This window comes from Bubalus bubalis, chromosome 2, assembly GCF_019923935.1.
Source record: "Bubalus bubalis isolate 160015118507 breed Murrah chromosome 2, NDDB_SH_1, whole genome shotgun sequence".
NCBI classification, from domain to species: Eukaryota; Metazoa; Chordata; class Mammalia; order Artiodactyla; family Bovidae; genus Bubalus; species Bubalus bubalis.
The window spans coordinates 126,098,656-126,112,341 of NC_059158.1; the positions used below are offsets into that span (position 1 = coordinate 126,098,656).

General features: G+C 45.6%; 1 long non-coding RNA gene across 1 annotated transcript in view; it reads left to right on the forward strand.

Moving 5' to 3' along the window:
* The first annotated feature begins 10,719 nt into the window (after positions 1 to 10,719).
* The window catches only part of LOC123328537, a 35,055-nt gene continuing 32,088 nt past the window's right edge, over positions 10,720 to 13,686 (forward strand). The window contains exon 1 of the long non-coding RNA XR_006543421.2: positions 10,720 to 10,904. This is a non-coding gene — a long non-coding RNA (uncharacterized LOC123328537). The remainder of the gene's footprint in view (positions 10,905 to 13,686) is intronic.

The window sequence follows — 13,686 nt, forward strand, 5'->3', positions numbered from 1 at the left end:
AATGGAAATTGCCAGGACGGGGACCATCACAGATTCTCAGTGGGAGTTCAAAGGAGGGATGTATGCATTTATTCATTCAGCATTCATGAGTGCTTCCCGTGGTGAGGAACTGCTCTGAGGGTCTGGGAGTGCAGTGGTGTTTATGGCAGATCTATGCCCTCAGGGGAGGAAACTGGCAAGACATGAACATAACCAAGATAACTTCAACGTAGAGAGGAAGGAAAGAAAGAGCCCTCAAAATAAATAGGTCAGGAGATTGAGTAAAAGGCCATCGTGGGGTCATCCATGTGAGTATCCATGTCAACCAGGATGATGATAAAGCCTGGGGTAGAACAAATAACATGCGCCAGCCTCCAATGAATGATCAAGAGTCAAAGGGGGAGTGGGACACAAAGGCCGAAGAGGGGGGCAGGGGCCAGATTGCAAGGCTCTTGGAGGGCCTTGTGGGTGGTGATGAGGACTGGGATTTTAAGCACAACTGGAGGATGCTGAGTCAGGCTGGATATCCAGGGGTGAGGACAGAAGTGGGGAGGGTAGAGGGGGCATGATGGCTGGGTTGGTTGGGGCTGGGGGAGAAGGACACAGATGTGCAGAGAGAATCAGTGGGTCTTGCAAATGGGTTGGCTGTAAGGAATGAAGAAAAGAGATAACCCAGGATGAATTCTTAGGCTTTGAATTAAGCAGCTGGGGAAATCGTGGTGCCATGTACCAAGAAGTGAAAAACTGAGTGAGAAAGAAGCATTGGTGGGGTCAAGAGCTCTGGCACCTCCTATTAAGTGTCAGGTTTCTCTTGGCCATCCAAGTAGAGATGTGGGGCAGACAGAGGAAGTCTTGTGCTGCAGAGCAGCGCCAGAGTGGAGGTGGAGCAGGCTATCCAGTGTGCATCTCAGGGCACTCTGAAATGGTCAGCTTGGGTAGATAAGGAAGAGCCAGCAGGTGAGACTGGGCGAGAATGAGGAACTTGGCATGTGAGAAGGCAAAGAAACTGAAATGGTGATTCCCGGGCTCTGGAAAGCTCCACCAGGGGAGCCCTGAAGTATGAGCCAGGGGAGAAGCAGGAGAGTGCTTCTGAGTGTTGGGGACAGCCGGAGCAAAGCAGGAGGAGGAGGAGGGGCCATGGAGGGGTCTAGAAGAGTGTGGACTTTTCTAGAGTTGGGGGAGGATGGGGAGTGGCGCAGGTGTTGGAGCACTAGGGGTCCTCTGCCCACACTGAGGACAGGAGCGTCCTTCTCTGGGTCAGTGGCCTGGACCACATTTGCAACCACGTTTGCCTCGCACCCCCTGGTCACTCGGGTCAGTGTGCTGCATGCTAGGGCTAGTCTCTGCGTTATTTCCTACTTGGGAACCCGTGCAAGGCAGGGTACAGTCTTGTAGAATTCATTGCTCTATTTTATAAGCAAAATCTTCATTTCTTTTAAAAAAAACTTTAAGTTTTTTATTGAAGTATAGTTGATTTACAATGTGTTATTTTCAGGTGTATAGCACAGTGATTCTGTATATATATATATACACATGTGTGCATGTGTGTCTTTGTGTGTGTGTGTATTCAGATTCTTTTCCCTTATAGGTTATTACAAAATATTGAGTATAGATCCCTGTGCTATATGGTAGGTCCTTGTTGCTTATCTATTTTACACACAATAGTATGTATATGGTAATCCTAAATTCCTAATTTTCCCCTCTTTCTGCTTTGGTGACCATATGTTTGTTTTCCATGTCTGTGGCCCTATTTCTGAAAAACTTTATTTCTGAATTTTCATTTCTATTAATAATGACTCTCTGGAGGCACGCTGTATGGGTGATGCAACGTATTGGGGTGTCCCAAGGCAGCAGCTGAGACCTTCTGCTGTGGGCCATGGGAAGTCCCTGGAGGGTTTTAAGCTGAAGCTCCATATTTGCATTTGAATTGATGGCCTGGCAGCTCTGCAAAAGGTGGGTCTCCACCTATTGACTGGGGACCCCTGTCTCTTATCCTCTACCTGCTTTCATCTTTCCATAATGAGCTCAAAAGCTGCAGGCAGGTTAGTAAACACCACCAATTATGTCAAACACAAGCCTTGCAGATCACACAGGGAGTCAGGGCAGGGTACGAACTGAACCAGGAGGCATGAGGTCAGCATCTCTCCTCCTAATCAGCCCTCAAAAGGAAGAGACACTCCCCTGGTAGCCACGGCACCAGCACCTAGGTGAGACATGCAGGTAGTTGAGGGCCTGGGAGAGAGGCTGGGGAGGTGGTGTGGTTGTGGACACCACGCTTGGTCTTCCCTGAAGATGTCCACATCTCACTACTGCCACTGTGTCCATAGGGTGTAGGCTGCTCAGCTGAAGCCTGAGGTGTTGAGGTCGAGGTTGTGGGTTCCATCTCCATGCCTTTATACATTTATTCACTCCAGTGATAAATACTTTGAGGGCTTACTACACTGCACTCTTCATACAGTGGTTTAAAAAAAGAGTGTCCCTGTCCTTATTCAGTGTATGTGGAGTTGAAAGGAGGAGGTGGATATTGTGCAAACATAGCAACACACAGATTATTTTAATTAATAAATTTGGTTTTATTTAATTTTTTTAAAATTGAAGTTCAGTTGATTTACAGTGTCATTTCAGGTATACAGCACAGTGATTCCATATTTTTTGAAGATTCCATTCCATTCTATGTTATTACAAGCTACTAGGTATAATTCCCAGTGCTGTACAGTACATTCTTGCTCATTTCATGTATAGTAGTCTGTTAATGCCAAACTGCTCATTTGTCCCTTCCCTCTCCCTCTTCTTTGGGTATCTGTAAGTTTGTTGACTGTGTCTGGGAGTCTGTTTCTGTCTCGCATATATTCACTTGTATTATTTTTCAATTAACGCCTTCAGTGCCCCCTTGGCCCATGAGGAAGTTGGTGCTCCTGACTGGCTGATGCGCCCCCTGGTGGTCATCTCCCGCTTCTGCCCCTCAGAGAGCGCCTCCGCCCTCTGACTCCCGTGTTCACACAGCTTCCTGGCTCCTTTCCAATTCATTTTTACACTCATATTTTTTTTTCCTCCCCCATGGAGCTCTGCTTACCCACCCTGTTATCCACCCATCTCCCCATGTGCTAAATCCTTATCTCACATGTAGTTCCCTTTCTGCACACAGCAGGCAGTACTCTGAATATTTCTTTAAGTCTGTAAAAAAGGACTCTAGTTGCAAATCTCTGAAATCTAATCAAATTTTAAAATTTTAAAAAAGTGACTGTGATTATGGTGGTGGTTTGTTCTCTCAGGGCTCATGAAACAAGGAGAGTCAAGAAGCGAGTCTGGCTTCAGGTGCCACTGGATCCAAGGGTGTGTCATCAAGAAGGTGACCCTTTGGCCTGTTGCTCAGCTGGATCCCCCCACCTCCCCTGTTAGGTCTTATTCTCAGGAAGCTGCCCCCAATGACTGGCGAACACAGCTGCTGGCAGCTCCAAGCTTTGTTTCCAGGAGAAGGCATTTCTTTTCCAGCCGTTTCAGCAAAAGTCTGGACCGAGTCATATGTCCTTCCTTGAGCCAACCATGCAGTCAGCGTTGTGGACACTCTTGAATGGCTAGATGTGGAGTTCGTGCCATGGACATCAAGATGGCCACCTCTGGCTGGAACTTTGTGGGCTCAGAAGTGGGCTTCCTCAGAGAAAAACCCAGGCATGATGGTTGGAAGAAGGGATTCTGGACTAGCAAATACCAAAAATGTCCACCTTGGTTTCAGCCAAAACCCCCTTACTTAGTAAAACAAGGATCAAAGCTGTGTCTTACTGCCTTTGATATCCTCACTGGCTTTTTTGTCGGGACTGGAGAAGACACACACAGCTTTCTGTATGGAGTGGCCAGGATATAAGGCGGGCGTTGACTAATGGGTGGATGTGCAAGGATGGATGAGAAAGGAATTTTGAGGAATGACTGGCAGGAGTTGGTGACAGATTATCATGAGAAGTTGTGCAGGAACAAAGGTCTAGGATTTCTGTTCTGAGTAACTGGGAATAAGAGGGACCACTGCCTGGGAAATAGCGATTTATCCTTGGATATCCTTCACCTTGGGTCATCCCAGTGGAGATGCTCAGGTGTTTATAAAGCAGGGGCTGGAGCTCAAGAAAGAGGTCATCACTGGACCTAGAAGTCTGAGCATTTTCTGTTTCTTTCTTTCCTTTTGCATTATGAAAGTATGATAGCACATTTACAGGACTCTTAGAAAATATAGAACAAAACACACACACACACACACACACACACACACACACACACAAAGAAAATATAGAACAAAGTTACATATAGTTCCAATGTAAGTGAGCATTTTCAAGGATAATCTGTGTATGTGCCTCTAAGAAACATACTGGGTGATGGTGGTTGGGGAATGGAACTTCTCTGGCAGTCCAGTGGTTAAGATTCCAGTGGTTAAGATCCACCACAGGGGGTGTGAGTTCAATCCCTGGCCTGGGAACTAAGGTCCTGCATGATAAGTGGTATGGCCAAAAAATAAATAAAAAATGAAGAAATCAAACAATGGTGGAGTATATAGGGAAAATAGGGCTTAGGCTGCAACATGGGGACCAGCCCTGTGGGAGGGTGAGCTGGAGGAGCAGGCTGCAACTTGGGGATCAGCCCTTTATGGGAGTGTGAGTGGGAGGAGGAAGACCAGCTGATGACGATGGCATGGCCAGATTGAAGGGGAATGGGCAGAAGCAATAAGGTTACCCAACCCAGGGGAGGAAAAGATCCCAGAAGAGGAGGGCAAAAATGTGAGTCGATCCAAATGGTCAAATGGGATTGGCTCAAGAAAACACCTTGAACTGTAGCATTTAAAGGACCACAGGTGATCTTCAAGAAAGCAGTTTAGGGAGTGACAGGGCAGGAGGAAGATTCCAGGGAGCTGAGAGATAAGACAGGGAGAAACCAGGACATGGATCAGCAGAGTCTTTTCCATAAAATACAGTACTCCCAGCCCTGGAGGCCTGAAATAGAGTGAGGGGACAATAGGGCTTGAACACAGTTGCTTGAACAATCATTTGGGGCCTCAGTTTCCCTCCTCCTAAAGTTTAGGTTGAAGTAGCTGCTCCTAACCTTAATATTAAATTTACAAGTGGCTTTGGTCTCAGAGCAAAGGGTAGGAAAATAAGATTTTTTCCCTTGACATACGTCTCCTTTTGAAGGTAATGGGTGAGGATGGAAATTCACATTTGAAATCGATATTTTAGAAGACTTAATGGCAGCATGACAATTGCACATTTGTGCCTCTCAAAAGGGCAGATCTGTTCAAATCAGAGAAGATCGAGCAAAATCGGTAATTTCACATCTTGCTTGAGAAGGAGGATTCATAGAGAATTTTAAAAAGGAATAAGGTTACTGCAAGGGACTCCCTTTCATGTTAGTCTTTTTTTTTTTAAAAAAGACTCTTGGTAACAGATTCATGGCACAGCTGTTGAAAAGAAGGCTCATTAATTAAAAAGCTGCAGTGGCTTTCCTTGGTATATAGAAATGAATTCTCATTTCTCACGGAGACTTTCAAAGTCCTGTACAGTCTGAGCCCAGCTTCATTTCATGTTTTCTTAGGTATAAAAATCCATTGCCCTTTGGACATTACTGGCCCTCGTTGCTGGTCCTTTCCAACATTTGTTCATCCCACGAATGTTAATGTGCCAGGCCCTGTTTTAGGTGCAGAGGTTATGATGGTGAATAAACTCACACCTGGTGCTCTGTTGAGGCCATGCCATTGGGCTCAGACAGCAGGATTAGAATTTAGAGTCAGGCTGTGAGATTTTGGGGAAATCTTTTCTCTTCTCCAAGCCTCCATTTTCTCTTGTTTAAAGTGAGGTAAGAACACTGGTTTTTAGGTTTTATGCAGAGATGAATGAGAAAATAAATGCAATGAACGTGACCACAGAGATGGTTCCAGTTTACGTTAGCTTCATCATTGCTGCTAAAATCCTCTCTGCCCAGGTTGTCTGTCTTCATCAGACTTGTTGCTTGGCCTGTACCCAGAACCACTGAACCAAACATTGCCCCTGTGAGGATGCATTTTTTCCTGTTGGCTCCTGTGACAACTTGGGAGCTCTAGCTTTATTAGGCAGGGGAAGCATAAGACTTTGGAACAAGTAAGAGAGATAATGTGATTGGAGCTGGGGTTCCAGCCATTGTAATAACCACATGAGAAGTGGCCAGGAAGGATGAAGTGATGTAGATGTGAAAATCTAGAAGTGACCTTTGGTATGGACAGGGAGGAAGAGATGTTAAATTTAGAAGAGAAACAACACTGGTGATGGGAAATGAGGTCTTTAAGAGAGGGGAGTTGGTTTTAGGGGGAGGTGCATATGGTCTTAATCACTAAGTCGTGTCTGACTCTTTGTGACCCCGTGGACTGTAGCCCTCCAGGCTCTTCTGTCCATCGGATTTCCCAGGCAAGAATACTGGAGTAGGTTGCCATTTCCTCCTCCAGGGAATCTTCCTGACCCAGAGATGGAACCTTAGTCTCCTTCGTCTTCTGCTTTGGCAGGCAGATTCTTTACCACTGAGCCACCTGGGAAGCCCTTTAGGAGTAAGAGGTGGAGTTTAACTTTATCCAAGAATCCTAGGGTGTTCTCTTGGTAATTTGGGACCATCAAGATATGGGGTATTTCAATCAAGGTAGTGTTAGTCACTCAGTCATCTTCGACTCTTTGCAACCCCATGGACTGTAGTCTGCCAGGCTCCTCTGTCCATGGGCTTCTCCAGGCAAGAATACTGGAGTGGGTTGCCATTCCGTTCTCCAGGGGATCTCCCTGACCCAGGGATCAAACCCAGGTCTCCTGCAATGCAGTCAGATTCTTTACTGTCTGAGCTACAGGGAAGCCCATTTCAAACAAGGCAAGAAGATATTTCGATCCTTCTTAGCTCGTGACCCAAGTAAAGTGAAGACTGAGCACCAGACAAGATTCAGAGGCCTGTTGACTTGGGTGAAGTGGCTGAAGAAGGTCAGGCTTGAATTGCTTGGTGCCCTGATCATGCCTCCTGGGCACGAGCTGGAGTATTCTCATGGCCTGAAATCTCCCTCAGGATGGGTGTCACTGCACGGTGGGATGGCTATGTTGCAGGATGCCTGCCTGCCTGCCTGCCTGCTATCTGGGTCCTAGCTTTGCTTAACAATGAGAAAAGGGACACTTGGGTGTTAAGATTTTGAATAAGTACTGAATGGCCTCTGTCTTCTCAAGTTTTTGCCTTGCTGCTTTGACTGGGAGCTGGCTTGCTTCATGTCCCTTGATTCTCACACTTGGATGGGGAATTGTTTCTTAGTGACTTATTGACTCGGTCTGTGTTCTTACAAGCAGGGACTGAGCCCTTACTGGTTCACCTGCTTTATCTTGCTTTGTGAGGCACATGTAATAACACCTGGAACCACAACACCAGTGAGGCTGACAACTGCTGTATGGCGTGTGATGTGATTTTCACCCTCTTGTCAACATTCCCGCTGCCCCAAAATACACAGGCACCATCTTCTCTCGGCTTCATTTCACAAAGCACGGTGATCACAAAAGGACTTTGAGGTCTCTGAACAGCAAGATGGATGTAGTTGATGGTGCTGGAATAAGGAAAGTGCCCAGCAGGTAGCTGAGAAGGGGGACCTGCAGAATAGGGTCGAGGCTGTGGCTCGTGGTCCAGCCTTGGGAAGTGCCATCCCAGCTGAAGTTGGGGGAGGAAATGAATTGTTCAGAGGGAGCATGTGAAGGGCAGAGGAGCAAGGGAAATAGCAGAACTGAGAAGGCAGGGAAGAAAAGAAGCAGGGCTCATGAGGAACCTTAACCTTAACCCTGACACTGTTCTCAACTGCTGTGGAACCAGGGGTGTGAGAGTCAAGGATGATAAAAGCTTTTAGAACTTGAGACTGAAGAGCTGTGATCCTGAAGGGCTCAGAGAAGATCACAGGAGGCTCAGCTGAGAGCTGGTGATGAGGAGGTGGAGATGATGTCTTGTTAAGCAGCCTCAGAATGAGGCTTTTGTAAAATAGATAGTGAGAAGCTACTGTATAGCACAGGGAACTCTACTCAATGCTCTGCGGTGGCCTAAATGGAAAGGAAATGGAAAAATAGGGGATAAAAATATACGTATAGCTGGTTCACTTTGCTGTACAGCAGGAACTGACACAGCACTGTAAAGTAACTACATTTCAATAAAAATTAATGAAAAAAAAAAAAGAATTAGGGTTTCAGTTGGAGTGGGGCAGGATCAAGAGACCCTCAGACAAGCAGAGCTGGACCCCTGGTAACTGCAGCTGGAATCCAGGGACTTCTGAACTTCTCGGTCTGTGGAGAAGCACTTGGTGACTATTTAAGCCCATATGAATAAGGGGTTTTCTGTTTCCAGCAGCCAATCACATTCCAGTGGTTTCCATCTACTGGAATGTAAACTCCAGGAAGGCAAGGGTCTCATTAACTTGTTCATTCTTGAATAGCCAGGGCCTAGAATAGTGGCCAGTGTATGTGGAAAAATATTTGTTGAATAGAATATCTTTAAGAAAGTGCTTCTAATAATATTACTAGTAAAGGCTGTTGGGAATTTTTAGGTAAGAGAACAGTTACACATCTCTAGGGGCTTCTCCAATATCACAGTTTTCCTGTAAGGGACCCAGGATAAGTGGGCAGAGGGCCTGGTGCCAGCTGGTTGCAAAACAGCATCATCTACAAATACCATCTAGTGTTATCTTTCTTGAATCAAAAGCTCAGAACAATAGTTCTTAAGCAGAGGTATACATGAAAATCTCTTGGGAGTTTTCCTAAACTATACAAATCTGCTTAAACTGCTTAACTGTAAATAAGGCATTTTTGAGACAACCAAGGACATTTAATTACCGGTTAGGTCTACCGCATCCAATAGAAATATAATTCCAACCATGTAGGTAATTTAAAATTTTCTAGTAGTCACATTAAAAAAAAAGGAAAAACAAACAGGTGAAATGAAATTTATTCATGTTGTTTTACTTAAACAAATACATCCAAAATGTTATCATTTCCATGTGTAATTCATATAAGAAACTATTAATGAAGTAATTCACATCCTTTCCATGGGAGAATGTGGCTGAACCATGAAATCTGAGTTGCCCAGGAAGCAGGTGTAATGGAGTGCAGCCTCTGACCCCGACTTGACCACTGTTGTGCTGTGTGTGAACTGGCAGCTTATTTACCTCTCTGGACTTTTTTGTTGCTTCGTCTACAAAAAGGCTCTATGCTTGTAGTAGCCTGAAAACAGGTATGTGAAGTAGGTATTATTCACCCATTTTACCTGTGAGGATGCTGAGGCTCAAAGAAGTTGAGTACCTTGCTCTGGTCTCTTAGCTCTGAAGGTGGGATCAATCTTGGACCCAGGGTTCCCTGACCCTGTAGAAACTTCTTTCCATTTTGTTGCTATTTTAGACCCTCTGTGTTTTGAACCAGAAACCTCCCAGGAAGTAACAGCATCTTTCCTCCTCACTCTAGAATTCTGGTCAGGGTTGCAAGGCTCTCCTTCCCAGCCTTATAGACAGAAGCCAGTAGAGATCTGGGAAATACTTGTGGGGGTATAGCAAAGGCCATTTGTTTTCTTCTAAACATACACAGAATAAGGCAGTGTCAAAACAGCCCTGCCTTAGAATGCAAAGGCATGGTTTACTTTTGAAAACCAAGGGGGTTAGGTCTCTGCTTGATATTTACAGTGAAGACTCTTCTCGTTATCAGCTGGACTGTCCTCACCAGCATCCCCTCAACTTCCGGGCACTGGGAGTGATATTGGAATCCCGTCAGTCTGGGTGTAGACCTTCCTGCTACACTTCACAGCAACACCAAGGGAAATTCAAAGGCAAAATTAGTTTGAGGGTTGCTGGTGCAAATAAATTCTCAGTGGAGTGACTGAAGCATGGTAATTTAGCAGTTGCCGACCATTTCTCAATAATAACTGAAATAATTATTTATAATTAGATGAGATCTAATAAAGGATTACATTTAAACCAGATGAAAAACATGGACCCCCTACCTTCACCCTTTATACATTCTCACTGACTAATTCAAATATTTCTCATTTCTTTTTCTCCCACAAAAGGATGAAAAGAGCTGTTTTGCCTTCGAGTAAAAGTAAGTATAATTTTCTTCTAGTGGGCTCACCAACAGTTCATGTTGACTTGCCACAAAGGCCAATTAAGAGACAGTCAACATCCTTGGCTAATCTTGCATGCTTTTTGAGTGACTGTGAGTTGAAATGGAGTTGATCCACGAGGGCCCGGCTTCCCACAAGAAGCACAGCGCCCACCTGGGGTGCTCTGGAGACCTGGTGCTAGTCCCTCATCAGCCCATTGTGTTCCTGCTCTGCCCTCATTGCTCTGATGGAGACTTGAGAGGTGTGGCCGCTCAGGCTTTGAAGGTGACTTATTAAGCTCCTGCTGCCTGTGCCCGGAAGGCTCCTGGAGTGAGCCTCCGGATGAAGGAAATTCTCGTGGGTGGTGAAGCTCTGGAGCAGCAGGAGAGTGTGCACAAGCACTTAATGCTGCTTCTAATTTCTCAGACAATTGGAGGCACCGAAGGCAGAGCGTCTTGGGAATTTATTCTCCACGTTAATGGGGATAATTTGAGAAAACCACTTTCAACTGTCCATGCTCACGGCCCCTTATGCTTCGCACTGCCTACACCCAATTAACTAATCATTTTCATAGCGGGAGCAACTTAGCCTTAGAAGAGAACAAGCTGTGTGCTGAAATATAGGCGGAAGCAAGGACTCTGGGTTTCTCTGCTGTTCTAGTAAGAGAGGGAGAGTGAGAACAGTCCTGAGGGATCGCCTGGCTGACTCACACAGACCCACCATCTTCCAGGGAGAAGCTGGGGGCTGGGGTGGATCTGAGAGGAGCAGTGCGTGCTGCATCATCCAGGGCAGAACCAATCGAAGGTGGGAATGGAGAGGAGGGGACAGAGGTGAGACCACCCCCACCCCACCCTGTCTCCCCAGTACACCTGAGTCAGTGTTCATCAATGCACACCAGTCGAAGGGTGTGCAGGGGAAAAGGATGGTTATTTCTGGTAACCAAGCTAAGAGATCACAGATCCAGGAGAGGACTTAAGTGCAACCTCTTTAAGTCTCTGTGGTTGAAATCAGCAGTGAATTCAAAAGTAGATGGTTTTTTTTAATTAATTCTTTTTGGAGTATAGTTGCTTCACAGTGTTGTGTTAGTTTCTGCTGTGCAGCAAAGTGAATCAGTTATATGTTTACATATATCCCCTCTTTTTTGGATTTCCTTCCCAGTTAGGTTACCACAGAGCACTGACTAGGATTCTCTGAGCTATACAGTAGGTTCTCACTAGTTATCTAGTGAGCAGAGAAGGAGCGGCTGCAAGCTGGAGCTGAGAGCTGGGGTGTTCAGTGGTTCCCTAAATTGGTGGAGGGCAAATGGACCAGGGGTGGGGCAGGGCAGCAGCCATCATGAACTTGAAATGAGACCAGTGGGTGTGTTTTTGTCAAGCCATATTCAGCCAGCTGCTGGGATATGGGGACAGAGATGTCAATGGAAGATTTACTGAGGGTCAGGTTTTGCTGGGCAAGAAGCAAGGAGGGGAGAACATGGATGAGGAGTTTGAGGATGTGGGATGAGAGGGATTATAAAAAGGCACAAGGTGGTCCAGGGACAGTGAGTGGATGCATCGGGTCAATGAATTCAAAATCCTACTGGTGCTGAAGCATTGTGGGAATAGAAAGGACACATTCAGAAAGTTTGAGAATATAGGGGATTTGGCTGAAAACTGGCCACAGATATAATACAGGGGAATACTCGAGAGTTGGGGGTGGTGGTAGAGAGTAGAGGGTGGGTTCTGCTGAGATCAGAAAGAACTGGATGGGCTTAGAGCCTGGGAACTAGCCCAGAACTGTAAGGTTGTCAGGAGACTCAGGCTACCTAGGGCGGTGATTTGATGGGTAGCCATTTTGTTCTTCAGGGGATCTTCCCGACTCAGGGATTGAACCCAGATCTCCTGCATTGCAGGCAGATTCTTTACCATCTGAGCCACCAGGGATGCCCAGTTACATACTGGACATTTTTCTTGGAACGTTCCATTAAATTCAATATTATCCAATTCAAATCTGTGTTGCCCCCATAGACCTTTCTTCCTTCTTTTCTTCCTGTCTTTCAGTATAGTTGATTTCAGGTGTACAGCACAGTGATTCAGTTATATATATTTATGTATCTACTCTTTTCCTGATTCCTTTGCATTATAGCAGAGGTCCCCAGCAAGTTCATGGTCTGTTAGGAACCAGGCCACACAGTAGGAGGTGACCATCAGGTGAGCAAGAGAAGCTTCATCTGTATTTACAACTGCTCCCCCATTGCTCACATTACTGCCTGAGCTCTACTTCCTGCCAGATCAGTGGTGGCATTAGATTTTCATAGGGGCATGAACTCTGCTGTGAACTGTGCATGCAAGGTATCTAGGTTGCATGCTTATTATGAGAATCTAATGCCTGATGATTTGATTTTGCATTATGGTGAGTTGTATCATTATTTCATTATATATCACAACATAATAATAATAATAGAGATAAACTGTACAATAAATGTTATGTGCTTGAATTGTCCTGAAACTATCAACCCCCTACCCCAGTCCTTGGTGCCCAAAGCGTTGAGGACCATTGCATTATCAGTTCAGCTCAGTCGTGTCCGACTCTTTGAGACCCCATGAATCGCAGCACGCCAGGCCTCCTTGTCCATCACCAACTCCCAGAGTTCACTCAGGCTCACGTCCATCGAGTCAGTGATGCCATCCAGCCATCTCATCCTCTGTCGTCCCCTTCTCATCCTGCCCCCAAACCCTCCCAGCATCAGAGTCTTTTCCAATGAGTCAACTCTTCGCATGAGGTGGCCAAAGTACTGGAGTTTCAGCTTTAGCATCATTCCTTCCAAAGAAATCCCAGGGCTGATCTCCTTCAGAATGGACTGGTTGGATCTCCTTGCAGTTCAAGGGACTCTCAAGAGTCTTCTCCAACACCACAGTTCAAAAGTATCAATTCTTCAGCACTCAGCTTTCTTCACAGTCCAACTCTCACATCCATCCATGATCACTGGAAAAACCATAGCCTTGACTAAACAAACCTTTGTTGGCAAAGTAATGTCTCTGCTTTTTAATATGCTATCTAAGTTGGTCATAACTTTTCTTCCAAGGAGTAAGCGTCTTTTAATTTCATGGCTGCAGTCACCATCTGCAGTGATTTTGGAGCCCCCCAAAATAAAGTCTGACACTGTTTCCACTGTTTCCCCATCTATTTCCCATGAAGTGATGGGACCAGATGCTATGATCTTCGTTTTCTGAATGTTGAGCTTTAAGCCAACTTTTTCACTCTCCTCTTTCACTTTCATCAAGAGGCTTTTGAGTTCCTCTTCACTTTCTGCCATAAGGGTGGTGTCATCTGCATATCTGAGGTTCTTGATATTTCTCCCAGCAATCTCGATTCCAGCTTGTGCTTCTTCCAACCCAGCGTTTCTCATGATGTACTCTGCATATAAGTTAAATAGGCAGTGTGACAATATACAACCTTGACGTACTCCTTTTCCTGTTTGGAACCAGTCTGTTGTTCCATGTCCAGTTCTAAGTCTTGCTTCCTGACCTGCATAGGTTTCTCAAGAGGCAGGTCAGGTGGTCTGGTATTCCCATCTCTTTCAGAATTTTCCAGAGTTTATTGTGATCCACACAGTCAAAGGCTTTGGCATAG